At 41.1% G+C, this 18,277-nt stretch overlaps 2 long non-coding RNA genes across 2 annotated transcripts in view; one reads left to right on the top strand and one right to left on the bottom strand.

The window, feature by feature from the left end:
• Nucleotides 1-780: 780 nt before the first annotated feature.
• Nucleotides 781-17,798, bottom strand: LOC307211058. Its single transcript, XR_013836268.1, has 3 exons — nucleotides 17,641-17,798; nucleotides 7,368-7,481; nucleotides 781-1,048 (listed from the first exon to the last, which is right to left on the bottom strand). It is a non-coding gene; the product is annotated as an uncharacterized lncRNA (long non-coding RNA).
• Nucleotides 17,637-18,277, top strand: part of LOC307211045 — a 68,268-nt gene continuing 67,627 nt past the window's right edge. Inside the window, exon 1 of the long non-coding RNA XR_013836264.1 lies at nucleotides 17,637-17,697. This is a non-coding gene — a long non-coding RNA (uncharacterized lncRNA). The remainder of the gene's footprint in view (nucleotides 17,698-18,277) is intronic.

Raw genomic sequence — 18,277 nt, 5'->3', positions numbered from 1 at the left:
CCACTGTTGGAAGCCAGCCATGCAAATTGCATAGCTCACACCAGCCTGTCGTCTACAATGCAGAATGAAGTTAGGTGGTATGCTGGAAACCTGCACATCTGAACTGTAGAGGTTTGAAGTGCTGAATATAGTGCATAGTTAAACTGGATACTTAATGCTTCAAACGAGAGCAGCCAGGACGTGCTGGTATGAAATCAAGTACATGGTTTCACTCCTGTTTTTCAAAACCAGTTGCCCAGGGCAACTCTGTGGTTAGTGGGAAGGTGGACACATAACAAACATAAAGATGGCTGGAGTTAACCCACTCACTGAAAGAGATACTTTGAAAAATCTGGTGTCTGAAGGTGTCTTAAGGGGAATTTATGTTGACATTGAAAGATAGCTTTAAAATCTTTTTAAACACAGGAGCCTTTTTGAATTATATATGCTAATAAAGCTGTCAACATTTTGGCTACTTGGCTCAGCTAGATTTTAAGAATCCCCGGGAACCAATTAGGAGTTAATATTGGGCTGAAACTTCTCTCTTCCAGTTCCTGCAGGGCTGCTACAAAATGAATCACAACAGTGGAATCTCCCATTCCTATTTGGACTTGTCATGGTTTTTTAAATTTTTATTTTTTTTACCTGGATAGGTTATAATCCTTTCCTGTAAAATAGTGCATAAACTGACTTGATTTACTCAGGTTTTTTCACCAAGTTCCATGGTTGGTTTTAAATTTCCTTTCTAAATACTGAGTGCGGTTGTAAAAGCTTCTATCGTATAAATCAATTCCTGTAAACAGAAACATTTGGGACAGTGGAGAAGTGAAAAACATCCAAAAATACATCGTGGAATTAAATTGCATTTATAATTGAAGCTAGGTTGTATAACTGTATCATTATTGTCACTTTCGTGACTAAGAGTGGGGTCCATCTTCTTTTGTTGTCAATGGCAAAGTGTTTCAATATCCATACTGATGACTGGCAAAAATTACCTCTCCTGTGGCATCAGCTGGATCAAAAACACTTCTGTGAGTGCGGGGGCATCAACTGAATTCTCTCCCTTCACCTGCAAAAAAATATTCAAGTATCTTAGTAAAATTAATGGCATATTCACCGCTCCTTAGCCACGACAAAACCAGTATCTATTGGAACAAGTCCAAAGTAGTCTGATGCCAATGAGAAGTACTGTATTTGCCCAAATCTAATGCTCACCTTTTTTGGCCAAATTACATTGTCAAAATTAAGATCCGCATTAGATTTGCTGGCACATTAGATTCAAGTAAATACGGTAATTCCAAATAGGTAATTGTATTAGCGTCTTGCAGCAAGTACAGCAATAAATAGTCCTGCAAATATGCCAATTTCGGTTTTGCTCGGTGTTGCATTTTTCCAGTTTTAAGTTCAATTCACATTTCCACATCAGTTTGTGATTACTACTGTTAATTTGAAAAAGGTATCATAAAAACTAATAATAATTTTAGCAGTCATTTCTCTAATTATACACATACAGTGGTACCTCTGGTTAAGAACTTAATTCATTCCGGAGGTCTGTACTTAACCTGAAACTGTTCTTAACCTGAAGCACCACTTTAGCTGATGGGGCCTCCTGCTGCTGCTGCGCCACTGCTGTGCAATTTCTGTTCTCATCTTGAAGCAAAGTTCTTAACCCGAGGTACTATTTCTGGGTTAGCGGAGTCTGTAACCTGAAGCGTCTGTAACTCGAGGTACCACTGTATATGTATGCGATTTTGCCTAATATACATGTTTGTAAGGCAATTTTACCTAATGCATTTTGTATGTTATTATGACCGATGCATGCACTTTACCCTAATGTACACATTTTTCTACATATTACTTAGCTGATGAAATGCATTACAAAATTCAGATTTTGAAGGATGGTTGTGTTTCAATTTGCACATTGTTTTGGGAAGTTTGAATTAGGTAGGCTCACCTTTAAATGTGAACTTAATCAAAATGCTACTTGTTGCTTCTTAAAATACTTTATTATCATTATCATTATCATTATTATTATTTCACCAGATGCACAGGAAAGTAGTGATGACTGGAGAAAGCAAGGGAGGTTACTGGTCAACCAACTCAGTGAAGGAAGGACAGAGCTGCAATGGAGGTAAGAAAATGAAATGACAAATAAGGTCCAGATAGGTCACATGACTTGGCTCTAAGCTATTGCCTTTTTTTCAGATACAGGAGTTGTTACTGCATCTGCCTAGTGCATGAGTTGACAACCTATGGGTAAATTTTACCAATAAATGCATTAATTTCTACACCCACTGGATGAATTTCATGAGAATGAATCAGACAATATGCAGGCAATTCAGTCACTGATTCTTCCTATATGCAGTTAAGCGAACATCAACTGAATAGTTAGGAAGTTATTACCAAGTACTAATATTTGAGGTAGATGACCCTTACAGCCCCTTCCAAGACTACAATTCTGCGATGATTATATGATTTTATGATGTTGAGGAAAAATTACTCAATCATCTGATCATTTGTTTTTAGATCCACTCTTGTAGAATGTGATTTGCTTGCAGCAATAGGTTTGGATTAACTTACCTTCAGGAATTCCACTCACAGAAGGTGTCCTGGCCCAATTTTGTGTGATCCCACTTTCCCCTAATTCTCCTAAACCACAGCCCACCCTATTCAGGAGGGTCCTTCATTCCTATGTGTCTCATTTCAGTCTAGTAGGCTCTGTTGTTCCTGAAAAGCTGAAGTTTTCAGCTCTCACAGTCATTTACCAATAATTTTGTTTAAAAATAATGGCAGTTGCCTAATCTATTCCACAAGACACAATTTCTAGCTCACAAAACAGCAGTGTTAATGCCATTTTTTTTAATGTACCCAAACTATGTTTGCATCTCAATTAACTGCTCAGAAAATGTTGGAATACATTTGGCATGGTGTTTTTTCCCCTTAAAAGATCATAATGTGAGCACTATTACAGTACCCGTTTATTTAAAGACAAACCCTGTACTGTAGGCCTTTGGTACTTGAAAGGTAAATTACATTCATGCAAAGCCAAACTGATGAACTACTGAAAGCCATAGCTGCTGAAAGAAATACCTGTGTTCTAAAGTTATAAGAACTATTGCCCATGAACACCACAGTACATTTACTCAAAGATTTAATTTCCAAATAACTTTCCTTCACTCAAGCAATGGCAACATTGGGCAGGTTTTCTATCCGTGATGTGAGGAAAAAAATGCATAATTTTGTTGGTGTTGGAAAATACTGACACTCTGCAAAGCTGCACATTAAGCGTTGTGAAGGAATTAGGCATTCTGACTTTTCTACTTATTTCTCTTACAAATCATTCGAGTGCACTTTTGATTACAGGAACTGTGGAGTGTTTGGGTCACACAACTTAACACTGAGTTTGATGGGACATGCAATGTCTCTTAAAATCAGCTCCTACAGACTCACCTGAAGAAGCATGAATTACAATATTAATGTCATAGGTCCCAATCTAGCAGTTTCTTCGTGTGGAAGGGGCTATGTCATGAGGTTCAGCTCCCTTGCACACCCAAGCTACAAACATGTTCCAGAGACCCACTATCCATGCATATTATAGGCTTGCAACTGTGCCCAGCTGAGCTGACCTGTACATGCAGATGTTGATCAGCTTGTATGGAATGTAAAGTGGCTGATATTTTCTCCAACACCTGGCATACTGCAGATGGAAGGTACACATTCTCATTCAGAAAGATTATCTGTTTTTAATAATGACACATATATAGGCTGGGTTACGATCCTAAGGTGACAAGTGAGGACCTGCAACAAAATGTTGCAGTAGGTAGTGCTGTCGTTCAGGATTCCAATCTCTCCTTTCCATTCCCTTCCTTCCTGTTTGCTACTCCTCCCTAGCCAGTCAGCATTCTACATCTGACCTCATTTTTCTTAATATTATTTTGGTTCACCTACAATCTTTGGGGTTTTCTCAAGACTGCTAATACTTTTATGATTAGGGAGGTGTGGGGAATAGTGAAATTTTGTTCCCAAAGTACTCACAATATGATTGACCGCCTGCACAAAGGAATGGAGCACAGGCTTAAGAGTCCTGGGGAAAGGCCTAACCTCTCATCCGTCACTCTTAATCTTCCACTCACATGACCTAATTCCACTCACAGACTAGATTGGCCTTTGGTCTGATCCAGCACAGCAATCCTTATATTTTTATGACTCCATCTATTCTGTATCATCGTAACTCACAATGACAATTCTCAGTGGCCGAGAGATTATTTTCCAGGTAGATTTCACGGTGTAGACAGGAGAGGTTATTTTCCCAACCTAATCTAGAGAATTGATAAGAAATATAGTAAAGGAAAGATCTATTGAAAATTCAGTAGGAAATCCTATTTAAAAGGTACTTGATTCACTTCTCAGATCACGATAGATTGATTCACCCTCATATAATAATACCCAGTGACAAGGATTAGGTGGATATTTGAAGAAGGGGAGACTTTCCAGTTCACTAACTAGTAATGTCTTCAAATATTGTTGTTATCAAAATGTAAGAATGGGAGAGTCCACAACAACCAGGCTGCTCAACATTGCCCCAGACTAAATGCAGCTTATACCGGTAAGTACTGCCAGGACGACAAGTAACACAGATATATTGTTGCTTCTGTTTGTGTTTGGATCCCCATAAACCATAAAATGGTTTTGGAAAGGTTTTGATTTTGACACCCACAAAAACAAATGTCTACTGAGCCCTGAAGGAGCATACACTGTTGGTAAGTGAGCACAGTCATGTGCCAAACCTACAAAAACATGGAGGGTGGGTTGGTTTTTTTTAAAGATTACTTTTAAACTTTAATGGCAAATCGTTGCTTTCTTCACATAAAAAATAAGAGCTGTGCTGAGTCCCATTAGAGAACTGCTTTAGAATCTGATTCTCTGAGCAACTTAAAATAGTTTAAATTTTAATTTGTAGCTTCTTTTTAAAAAATCTAAACACATTTCTTCTAAATAATGAAATTCTTTACCTTCTTTAGTTTCTCTGTTTTTGTATTCAATTTTTAAATATTTTTTAACTTTTATCTATTCTTGCTTACTTTTGCCTAATCTCTCTCTAACTGCTTTGCCTTCTTACTGCATGGAACAGGGGAATGGGCCACACAGTTTATAGGACTCTCTCCAACTCTGATTCTATGGTCCCAAGCCATGCCTATTAATATAACTAATATTTCCTGTAGCAACCCCAGTTTGTTTGTTGCAACCCCATCCTTTCCTCTATGGAGCCCCAGGTAGCAAACATGGATGTATCCCATTTCTCTCTCACAATGACTCTTAGACTGAAATTGATGCAAAGTACCCTGTGATTTTTTTAACCCATTTCCCAGTCCAAGTCTGATATACACTGACTTTTGCTAATGAGCAGTGGTCTCCAATATGGCATCCACATGTTGTTGGACTACAATTCTCATAACCCCCAAACAATAGGCAGTAGTCAGGAACAATGGAAGCTGTAGTCCAGCAACAACTGGAGGGAACCGCATTGGCTCAAGTATTACATTTTGGCTGATGAAATATATAAAAAAAATAAAAAATTGCCCAGTATCAGCTTAGAGACCAACTAAGTTTGTTCTTGGTATAAGCTTTCGTGTGCATGCACACTTCTTCAGATACTGCGTCAGACCAACACGACTACCTACCTGAACCTAGACGTTTGGCTGATGTTAGATATATTTGACCACTAAATGCAATATGAACATACTCATGAGAGTTATCATGAACACTATGCCACTTTATATTTCTTAAATTGCTATAGCTTGACTAAAGGTAAAGGGACCCTTGACCATTAGGTCCAGTCGTGACCGACTCTGGGGTTGCGGTGCTCATCTCACTTTATTGGCCGAGGGAGCCAGCGTACAGCTTCTGGGTCATGTGGCCAGCATGACTAAGCCGCTTCTGGTGAACCAGAGCAGCACACGGAAACGCCATTTACCTTCCCACCGGAGCGGTACCTATTTATCTACTTGCACTTTGACGTGCTTTCGAACTGCTAGGCTAGGTTGGCAGGAGCAGGGACCGAGCAACGGGAGCTCACCCCATTGCGGGGATTCGAACTGCCGACCTTCTGATCGGCAAGTCCTAGGCTCTGTGGTTTAACCCACAGCTCCACCTGCATCCCTGATAGCCTGACTATCCTTAGGCAATATATGGGACATACTTTCCATCTCCTGGTTATGTCAGTTGAAATTTTGCCTGGAAAAGAATGGTAGGATCACTAAAGGAAAACTAGGTCTTATGGTTTTTGAATGTGATTATCACATTGGTGACATGCTGCGATTTTCACATCCATCATCACATTGTGCTACTGAATACAACTCACACTCTGTGACATCTTATCACTTCACATGCATAATGGGGCATAGTGAAATTAACAAAGTGTATTATTTTGAGATTACTTTCTCTAAATCTTCTTGTCTCTGATGTAAAGAAGAAAGCTGCCATTTTAATACCAGGAAACATGGGACATGTATTTTTAAGGCAAAATTAGCACAGGACTTGTCAACATGCCATTATGTACTAATGCACAGAATACCATCATAGTGAATAATATTAGCCTATGAAGATGGTGGTACTTTAGATACAGATTCTTCCATTAGTTTGGGAGATTTAATCCAGCGTCTGGAAAGCACCACACTGGCTAAATGATATCAATAGATAAAACTCTACCTTATTCTTTCAATACAAGATAAGGTGGTGAACTGTTTCCCCAGAAATCCTATCACAATCACACCCTTATGTGAAAACAGCAAATAGTTTTGTGGCACCTTAAAGACTATGCAGTTTATTACAGCATATTAATTCTTTGTGCGTTAGTGTCCATTTCATCAGAAAGTCCTTTAGATATTTTCAAAAGGCACGTATGCTTTATGTAGGTAGGAGTGGGTGGGATCCTGCCCACTCTCTACACATCTGACCTGCTTGTGTTGATCCAGAATTAGAACAGAGTCTATGGAATATATCATGTAAATGCTTAGGCTCTCTTCACATGACTGAAGACCCTGCATTTGGCAGGGTGGAGCCCTGCTTTCTAGGAGAGACTCCATGTCCATTTCAAACAATAAGCTGGAAGCCTTCCCACCTGCTGATTTTCTCCAGAAGTGGGCAATCGCCTTTGATACAATTGGATCATCTCAGTTGGTTTAATCGTCAAGTGAAACACTGCAGAAAAGTTTCCTACAATAACATTTGAACTTGGAGCACCAGCCACCAGGATCTGACATGAACTACACCAGGTATTTCCAAATCTCAGGGAATGTTTTGGCAGCAGTAATAATAATAGCAATAGTAACCACAACAAGAAGCAGTACTTAGGCAATGATTTAGAGTATACAGACTGCTTCACATACTGTCAAGTCCTGGCAAGGATGAGCCCACAGTAGTCTGAATGAAGTGGGCAAGGCAGTAGTCCAGAACAGGAAGTCAGGGAAGGGACTGACAGCTAGGGATAGTTACTCAAAAGTCTGAAAATTAGAAAGCAAGGGTAATCAGAACATTAATCCTTCAGAACCCTGGACAGGTCCCAGGGAAGGAATGACCTTTCCCAACAAGTGCTGGGTGCTAACTAAACCCTAATGTCTCTCAGACTAAGTACCTCTCCTAGGCACTGGCTCCTTGCTAGAGAATGGAATTGTTAAAGAGGCACGCCTTTGCCTGGAACGGGTCCTCACTCACCTCTCCAGCATCTCTTCCTAGGCACACTCCTGGCAGCAGTGGCAGTTGGTGACCTTTGGGACTGGTAGGGTGGAAGACAGACATAGGTACCGGTAATTAATTCTAGTTTTGTCTTCCTTCTCTTGCTCATCTCTACAAGGGCAAACCTGAGGTTAAGCACTCATCCACACTGCTGCTTATTCCATGCTTTCTAAGCACAGGTCTGAGAGGTTTTTCATTTGCCCCACTGCTTTCCCTGGGAAAACTGCTGAATCGGAGCAAATGTCAATCTGCAGAAAGACTCAACTGTATGGACCAGACTTAAGAAGGAAGAAGCCAACAACATGGGACATCCTCAGAGCTCGTTCTAAGTAAGGAAGCAGAGAGGTGACTGATGACAGACATGAAGTGGGAGGCAGTTTCCCATTCACTCTAATGGTGCAAACGGGAGCATTTTTCTAAGTCAAATTGCCACACCAGTGGATTTTATTTTTCAAGTTCACAGCAGGGGATGGTAGGGTTAAACTCCTGCTCCCCAGGACAGACAAAATATACTCCACACAGAAAGTTACAAGATATAAACCACTCTGGCAAATTAACAGATATGGAACAGTTAAATACGAACGAAAGTCATTACATCAGTGGCTGTTAAGATAAAGGATTAACATCGGAACTGTATTATTTGGATTAAGTAAGAATGGAAGCAGGAAAAGGAATAACAACAGCACTCCCAAAATCAGAACATGGGAAGTCACCCAAAAATGTTTAATTTGGAATGGAATAATTGGCTTTTTATATTGTATTATGATTTGGTATTGTATCAATGTGGCTCATATTGGTTTATTATTGTGCTGGTCCCGGGGGAAAGGTACCATGAACGTAGTCAGAGTTCACGAGATGAGAGGCGAGGTCCGAAACAGGGAGCCGGGCGGGGAACAGGAACACTGGAAGATCAGAAGCAGGAGGCCGGGCAGGGAACAGGAACGCTGGAAGGTCAGGAACAGGAGGCCGAGCAGGGAACAGGAACACTGGAAGGTCTGAAGCCAACAACGACGTTGCTCCCACAACCTGGGACCGGGCTGACTGACCTTTATCTTCTTCTAAGGCCAGGGGCGGTCCCGGCCCCCAGGAGCCCCGCCTCCTCTGGCCTTAAGGCGAGCACTCCTCCTGGGAGCAACCAGTTCCCTTCGCCTCTCTGCCCTAAGCCTCTGTAGTTCAGGAGAGGCCGAAGGGTTACTGGGCCCCGGAGGAGGCTCACCTGTAGCCACTGAGTCCTCAAGCACCTCTGGGGCCAGAAGGGTTTCACCTGGTGCCTGCTCTTGAGGATCTGACACAGGTGCAGGCTCCTCAGAATCTAGGCCTTGCCCCAGTTCAGCCGGCCCTGGAGGCGGGGACTCCTGTGCAGGCTGGGATTCCTCTGGTTCAGCCTCTGAATCGGAATCCCAGGCCATCACAATTATTAATGAAAAATTAATAAAAAATATTATTAGAAGAGACCATGGAAACAAAACTCCCACTCCCCATGCATTGTGGTCCTGATGAAAATTGCCCCCATATCTGGAATGAAATTTTAAATCCTCTGGTTGCTAACCATGTGATTAATAAAATGTCTAGGCTAGCTCTAAGGTTGCTTGGTGAGTTTGTGGCTGAGGTGAGATTTGAATGAGAGACTTCCTGATCTGTTGTTCACAAAAAAACCCCCAGGATGTATTATAGCAATTTCCCCCCCTCAGAAAATGATGGTCCCACAGTTGGAACAGCAGCCCCACCAAAACTTGTAACGAAAGATAAATTCTGATTAAATTATTGTGCCAAGATGCAGTATCCACTTTTATTTTGTGTGACAAATATCTTTAAAGAAGGGACTAGATTCCTGCCTGCTTCTGTCCACCTTATGCACCTTTACACATATTTTTCATGGGGGAGAAGAAACGGAACCAGACCATAGCAGATCCAGCCAACATCCTATGAACCCTTCATCACTATGATCACTGGATTTACACCAAATGTACATCTGGCCTAAAGTGTGTGGGGGTTTCTTTTTCTTTCTTTCTTTGTTACATTCTAGATGTGCTTTGCATGAAGTGTTTTCAGACTGTCATTAACTTTGCTGCTCATTTCCTAAGTCTAAACCACAGTGCTGAAATAAAGCACAGCAGCTCATGTAAATATGGAGTGTTCGAAGAGGGAGGGGAGATGGGGGGGGGGGATCAAAATCTGAATAAAGTAAATGCCAGAACAAAGGAAGACAGTAAGGCTGCAGAACTGCTTGGCTCATCCTGTAAGTAGCATGACGTATATGTTGATTCAGAATAATAGCCTCGTGGCTACCTGGAAGTCCAGCAGCCTAAGCAGTAGGTTACTGTTATAAAATAATACAACTGCCAAGAAATTAGATAGCCACATCTCCCTCAGACAAAAAGGTTTGAATAAAAAGGGAAAGGGTATGCTTCATTTTGGTTAACAATTAGCATGGAGTATATTTTTTCAGCCGTGTTCGGTAGACAAAGCCCTGTTGTCATAATATCTTTACTCCATTACACTTAAGAGATTGTCAGGTTTTCCATTATAAACCTCAGTGTTTTGAGCTTAGCAGCTTGGCTGAAAAACCAGACTTCTGCCTTAAACTTGCCAGGAAAAAGTTTGATCTTTGTGCAGACTATGTATATATCTTTATTTTCATCCCAAATTACATTGTTACATGCTCCCCACTTGGGCAAGTGGTGAGGATTTTCTAGGGCAGCGTTGCCAACCACTGGCTTCTTTTGTGAAGGGACTTACAAAACTTAGATATTTTTTTAAAAAATCCAATACAAGAAGTACACAAATGGAGGCAAACAGCACTCATTCCTTGTGGTAGGCAGTATGCTTCTCCATACCAGTTTCTGGAAGCCACAGGAGAGCAGAGTGCTCTTGTCTTGCACTCAGGTTCTGCTTACAGACTTCTCATTGGGATATCTGGTTGGCGACTGTGAGGCAGGGCTGTTCTTATGTTCTTAATAACAGAATGCGGCAGCAATTGGTACCCATTTACCAGGGAGTAGGCTTCATGGAGCTATGTGGAGCTGACTTCTGAACAGACATATATAGAGACGCATTAAGTTCAAGACAATTTAATGGCTTCAGCAAGTACCAGAATGGGGGGGGGGGGGAGGGCGGCGGCTTCTAATACTCTCTCTCTCTCTATATATATAGTAGATGGTCCAGCATATGTAATGGAAAAAGAAAAGTACAAAGTTGTCCTATGTAGAGAGATTATAAAGAAAGTTAAGCCTTGCTTTTTCCCCACTGTGAAATTAACTTCATGAGCAATATTTTTCCTGGTGTTAAACCAATAGTTTCAATTAATGAAGACACCTCCGGGCTTGAGCACATTCTTGAAATCACAGTATAAAAAATTTAATATATGTATATAATATATGCATGATTTTCACAGAAATTTGAAAAATAAACCTATGGAATAGAAGTGAATATATTATATGTGATTATTAAAAAAAAAAAGAAAAATTGTGGCTAGCCAGTTCAAAAAGGCAAGCACGCTTGCACTTGCTTGGAAAAGGAAATTCTTGAAAATTGATTCAAGGCTTTCATTTGTAGCTGCTTCTCTCTTCTGTTCAACTATGACCAGAATCAGACTTGCCAATGAAACATTTGTTTAAAGTTCTTCCCTTCAGTAGCCAATAAAACAGATAAAATAGATACATTCCCAGTTTGCTGTTTGCTAACATCTAACTTTCTGTTGTTTTGTGCTAGGTGCAATTCTATTGCATTTCATCAAGGGCTTTTGTGTCTCCCTAGTCTCAACTGATAACAGTTTATCAGATTCTGGAATCTCTCCTTAGATTTGCATCTAGGATGCATGGTAGATTTCTACTGTGGTTTGACAACAGTAATTCCTAAAGATTATATATCCTTGCTATGGATATTCAGAATCAGTTCCAGAACCCCTCTGTATTCTGTTCCAAGTGGACATCTCTAAATAATACTGGAGAAATAGGTATTTGCAACTGGATTTTGCTTTCTTAAGATTCTGTTTGGTGAATGATAAGATAAACTAGGTAACACTTCGGAAGTTCACGCTTGTGCCAAAAATATCTTGGATTTTATTTTCAGATAATGTGACAGGTGTTTTAGGCAAAAAGTAGAACTCAATTACATACACCTTCTTCTCTCCTGCCTGTGTGTGCACTCACATAGTTAATGTTTTCTGATGCTGTTGCATATAATTCAGTATTGGTATTTGTAGTCTAAAGATTCTTTAATGGAAATTATTATTTTAAGAGAGATGTCATAACAAGTAACTAGTGCACGTGTTTCAAGACCTGAAGATGTGAGGTTATAATCAACCATATTTCTTTATACAGTGAGTAAAAAAAAGTAATATTTTAGCATATAATATAGTAGATATTAGTTGAACTGTTGCTAGGAAATACTAGACAGATACGCTCAAAAAAACTTGGGCTGAGATTGTTTAATGCCTGGAAACCAGTGAAAGACTTTTCATTTGAATCTGAACCTTAACAATTCTCAGACTACACAACAGGAATATTTTACAGTGGCAAAGGGCATTTCAGCTGGGTTGGCCTTAGCCTTTCACTACTTGAGAAATCATCAAAAATAAACAAGAAGTTATGGTATGCAGGTCTTCAGTATAGACTTTAAAAGTGTTGGGCACAATGGGGAGAAGTCTGGGAACAGTGGAAACAAAGCAGTACATAAAATAATCAGACCAAGGTAACAGTAGAAAAGGAAAATGGAGCACAATGAGCAAAGATGAATGGGATGTTAACTAAAAAGTAGCATAGGCAAGAAGAAGAATGTATTTCTTTGTACCAAAATCTATGCAAGTTATTTTGAAGCAGCAATGATGAGTATGCATGGCTAAGATCCCATCTGCACTGTGCATTTAAAGCAGTAGCATACCATTTTAAACAGTCCTGTCTCCCCCCAAAGAATCTTGGGAACTGTAGTTTGTTAAGGATGTTGAGCATTATTAAGAGACTCCTATTCTCCATATGGGATGCAGGTGGCGATGTGGTCTAAACCACTGAGCCTAGGGCTTGCTGATCAGAAGGTTGGTGGTTCGAATCCCTGCAACGGGGTGAGCTCCCATTGCTCAGTCCCAGCTCCTGCCAACCTAGCAGTTCGAAAGCACGTCAAAGTGCAAGTAGATAAATAGGTACCGCTCCGGCGGGAAGGTAAACGGTGTTTCCGTGCGCTGCTCTGGTTCGCCGGAAGTGGCTTAGTCATGCTGGCCACATGACCCGGAAGCTGTATGCCGGCTCCCTTGGCCAGTAAAGCGAGATGAGCACCGCAACCCCAGAATCGGCCACGACTGGAACTAATGGTCAAGGGACCCTTTACCTTTACTTTATTCTCCATACAGAGCTACAGATCCCCAAGGCCTCCTGGAAAGGGGGACTGATTGTTAAACCGCCCTGGGAATTCCACCTCTCTGAGGCATCTGGCTTGGCCACCATGCTGGAGTAGATGGACCTTGGAATCATAGAATGGTAGAATTGGAAGGGTCATCTAGTTCAACTCCCTGCAAGGCAGGAATCTCAACTGAAGCATGCATGACAGATGGTTATCCAACTTCTGCTTAAAAACCTCCAGTGAATGAGAGGGGGACCGTTCCATTGTAAAACAGAACAGCTCTTACTGTCAGAAAAGTTTTGCTGATGTTTCATAGGAATCTCCTTTCTTTGGTTTGATCCCAAGGGTTCTGCTTGTATTCTTATGTGAGTTGGACTCGGGGGGCTACGGATTCCACATCTCTGTTCTACGTGCAGAGATGTATGCACATTACTGATGTGTGATAGAACTCACATAGCATGAGGGCAGGGCAGGGCAGTTACTTCTTTGTGGGTTTAGAGCGCCTTTAAATGTCTAAAAAAAAAGAGGTTTGGGGCACTGTACAGAACCAGAGAAGGTTTGGAAAGATTTCATAAGTCTGTTACCTGCTGAACATTTTGTGTGCACAGAAACAGAGGATAAATGGAACATTTGTCTTGCTGAGGATCATATATGGTGCTGGTAGCAGACCTGTTTTGTTTGTTTTTGACCCCACAACTTCCAAGCCCCAACTCCATTCCTCAGCTTACTAGACTTTCTCCCTGTCATTAAGCAAAGGAATTATGTGGCAGGGCTTCCGGAGCTTCACATGTCTCAAATTAGAATTATTCCAACAGGAAGATGCTTATTAGGTTCATAATGAGATTCTTGCATCACTATTTATGTTTCTCTCAGTACATGTTCTCTACTAATATAGCCTGCATATGTAGCTAACAATGGTGATAGTTGTGGCTGGGACTCAAGGGGGGGGGGCATGGAAATAACGCTGCAGATTCCAGTGGTAGGAATGATATCTATAGCCCTTTAATCTAATTTTTGCCTCACATTTCCAAATCTGTTCATAATTAGAGCCTACAATATGACTCTGATTTATATTCACCACGGTATCTTATGCCTTCATTTGCTCCATAGTTTCATTTTTACTGGTAATAAACAAAAGAGCCTGGTGTTAGATCAGCTAAAGCTTAGCAACTGCTACTATGTATTATAGAAGAAGAAAACTTTCCCCACAGTTTATATTATGTAAAGCTAGATTGTTTGAATAGAGAGTTACATTATAAAGAACGAAACCTGGGGTTGGTAGAGGATCCCCCCCTGTCTGCGGAACACTTTGCAGTAAATTCAGAACAGAAGGGCACTTTTCTGGAATAAAAAAAAATGTACGCTTTGTTGGCTACCAGAGTACATTTGCTGCTTCCCAATTTCAGAATGAGATGATGGATATTTAGTAGATATTGGACAGCCTGAAGTAAAACCTCATAATTTAAAACATTCCACTTTAGTGCATTCCAAGAAAAACATGGAACAGTGAACAAAAGGAGCCGTATTGTAATAAGAAAACAACTAGGTACATTTCCCTATTTTTTTTTTAAAAAAAACCTGGGAATCTAAATGTGAGCTACTAGCCAAAAATGCCATTGTATGTTTTAGGTTTTTTTTTTAAGAACAACCAAACCTAGGTTTGTTTAAATATAAAGTTTCCATTTGCAGACCAGGGCTTAAATGCAATTGTGTATCAATTTTCACTCGTAAGTACATCCTATTGAGCTCAATGGAGCTTACTCCCAGGTAAATGTGGTTATAGGATGGCAGCCTTTATCTCAGCTGCCTGGTGACACCCTGTTCCAGAGGAACTAATATTTATGCATACTTTCCACACATGAATTGATTCTACCTTTCTGCAAATGGTTGTAGTGATGGAAAGAACTCAACCTCAGCATCCTTGACTGTACAAGCAATGCTCTTGTACTATCACATAAATGCCACAGAACATTTCTGATTATCTGTAGGGCAGGAGAAATGTCTCCCAGACTCTGGCTCCTTGCAGCTAAGCTGAACAGATGAAGAACAGTGACAGTTTGGAGAGTATTGAACACATATTGGAACGGGGTCTCTAAATGCAGACATAGCAGCAGATTGGAGTGGTTGTGTTTATAAAAATCATGGTGGCTTTCAAAATGACATATAGTTGCCCCATGGTCAATAACAACTGCCTACAACTGCCACATACTGTGTGATGAATTGAATCTCTGTACTTAGTTTTACTTAATTTGTTTTTCATTGTCTTAAGATGTGGTTTACTTTTGTAGACTGCTTTGGATATTTGGAGCAAATATTTGGAACAAATAAATGAAATAAACAGCAACTTAAAATAGTTAAAATAACGTGTATTTTATTTTTAAGAGCTTAATGTTAAAGCTGTTGCCAATTGCTTAGGAGAAAAGGGTTACTTTTAAAAACCAACAGCACAAATTTGAAGAATAATACACCAGTCCACAGAGATTTGCACTAAAATTCAAACTTGTGTCAAAATTCCACAGGCAGAAAGGGGTTAAGAGCATCTTCCTATGTTTTGGGAGAGGCTCCTAGCAGACTTCAGCTCTCAACTTGCAGGAAACAGAGCAGGATAGAAACTAAATTTCCATTCCTCTTCCCATGTTTTGTGGAGCCATAAAAGAGATCAGGAGCTTGGATCTGTAGGTCTATGCCACTATTCTCCAATTTTGATGTTTGCCTTGAAGAAAGTAAATCTGATACAGCCAAGCAATTATGGAGCATAGTTATGTGATCAAATCCTCCTTGTGGGTTTCCTGCAGGCATCTGGTTGGCCACTGTGAGAACAGGATGCTGGACTAGATAGGTCTGATCCAACAGGCTGCTTCTTATGAAAATACACTCTTATTCTGAAAATACACTCACTGAATCAGTTTAGTACAGTCTGGTGCCCTTTTGCCCCTAATGGCGCTGCTTCTCAGCACTATCCTCCTCCACCTCTTGCTTATCTACACTGCTGTTTAATCCAATTAGCTGTGGTATCCCCACAGGACTTTGCTTATGGTTGTCTGTGACATTATTAACATCAGATTTGGTTTCATTACATTATTTACAAAATCACAGGGACTGCCACAGCCGGTAGGATTAGATGGGTATGAGGCCAAAAAGGCATGGAAAAATGGCACCACCTAAGCAATATTAAGAGATGTTCATAGAGGCTTTGATGCTGACAGCGGCTTCTTATTGGCCTTCCATTTCTGCAGTGGCATTGGGACAAACCACATGATAGTGGGGAGCCACTGCTGTTGGACAAACAGACTGCAGAGGGCATTTGGCAAAGAATTTTTAAGTGGCATTTTGTGCTGTGGCACAGTTTGTATTTGCCAAATGGATAGTTTTATTTAATATGTGTACTATTGAAATTTGATCAGAAAGGCACTGTGCAATTCTCTCTCTCTCTCTCTCTCTCTCTCTCTCTCTCACACACACACACACACACACACCAATCTTGGTGGACTTTGGGGGCTAGTTGCAGGGCAGCTTCACATCAGACTAGCAAATAGAACCAAAACATGGTGTGTCAAATGTGTCTCCCTGAGGAAATTCAGTGTGACAACTCCAGTATGTGCCCTGACCTTCATTGCCTGAAGGACATTTGCTTTGTTCCTGTTTTTCAAGCTTGGCATTCTGTTTCCAGGCTACTCAGGAGCTAAGTCCTTTTCTTTGTATTTTACTATTCTGAATTATTTGGAGTCATCTGCAGACTTGACCACTATTTACCACAGTATGCAGCACAAAGTTCAGGCTTCCAGGTGGATCACTGAATGTCATTGCTTTGTTTTGTTTCCCCCAGCTCTTGTGTGTTTAATTGGTCCTAACCTGAACTATGTTTGCTTTAACTGCTTAATTTGTGTTCATAGACACAGTATGTAATTAAAAGCTAAGAAACTCTGTCCCATGTAAGACTGTCCCCTCCTAGTGGCGTTGTGCTGCTTTGCCCTAGCTTTTCTCTTGTTGTGAGACTTTACTTCTCACAATGCCCTGGTATAGCAGTCCCCCTGTTTTGTATAGGTTTCATTGGTGACACAAGGTGAAACCAAGGTGAAACCAATGACACCAATGTTATTGGTGACATAGGAGAAACCAAGCAATTCTTTTGTATTCCCATTTGATTGCAGGGTGTTTAAGGCAGAATTAAACTCAGCCTCTAGAGTCAATCATGCATTATTTTGAGGTTGGTGGCTCTGCCCAATTTGGGGCATTTCCCTAGCACTTCCCTGTGCCCCCATCCCACACTGTTGCGGATCCCCCTTGCCATTCCAAAAAAATATCTTCAAGGGTTCATGGGGCTGGAGGGGGAGTTGGGGGTGGGAACGTTGTAAGTTTGTTGTAGCACTGGGGCCTAATTTGAATAGTAGAGTGCTTGGTATCTGGTGGGCGGAGCTTGTGTGTTTTCCTCCCGAATCAGCCTCTCCCTTCAGTATGTTCAGTTAAGAATGTCTGTTAAGAGGGACCGACTTCCTCTTCTTTTTTCTTGCCTCAGACTTGCCTCACGTTGCATTTAGCTTCTCTCATCATGTTATTTTGTTACAATTTTCTTTATTATTAAAGCTTAGTTACTTTTCTCAAAGAAAAAGAAACTCTGCCGAGGAAAGGTGTGGAATATCCTAAACTTGGGTGAGTTAGGGGATATTCCCAGTTTGCCAGGAGAATTGATTTTGTTAATCGTCCTCCCATCTCCACAACAAAAGGTTCCTTGCATGAGCTTCCTTCTGCTGGCAGTAAGGTAAAGGTAAAGGTACCCCTGCCCGTACGGGCCAGTCTTGACAGACTCTGGGGTTGTGCGCCCATCTCACTTAAGAGGCCAAGGGCCAGCGCTGTCCGGAGACACTTCCGGGTCACGTGGCCAGCGTGACATCTCTGCTCTGGCTAGCCAGAGCCGCACACGGAAACGCCGTTTACCTTCCCGCTGGTAAGCGGTCCCTATTTATCTACTTGCACCCGGAGGTGCTTTCGAACTGCTAGGTTGGCAGGCGCTGGGACCGAGCAGCGGGAGCGCACCCCGCCGCAGGGATTCGAACCGCCGACCTTTCGATCGGCAAGTCCTAGGCGCTGAGGCTTTAACCCACAGCGCCACCTGCGTCCCCTCTGCTGGCAGTACTTTGGATCTAAGTCATAACCCATTGAAAAATTGCTAGATGTTTTATTCTTTTTCTTTTAAAAAATCCACATTTGACTGCAGCAGGTTGCATGTGTT

Source organism: Podarcis cretensis (genome assembly GCF_951804945.1).
Source record: "Podarcis cretensis genome assembly, chromosome: 1".
NCBI lineage: Eukaryota > Metazoa > Chordata > Lepidosauria > Squamata > Lacertidae > Podarcis > Podarcis cretensis.
This window is presented reverse-complemented; position numbering and strand designations above follow the sequence as displayed.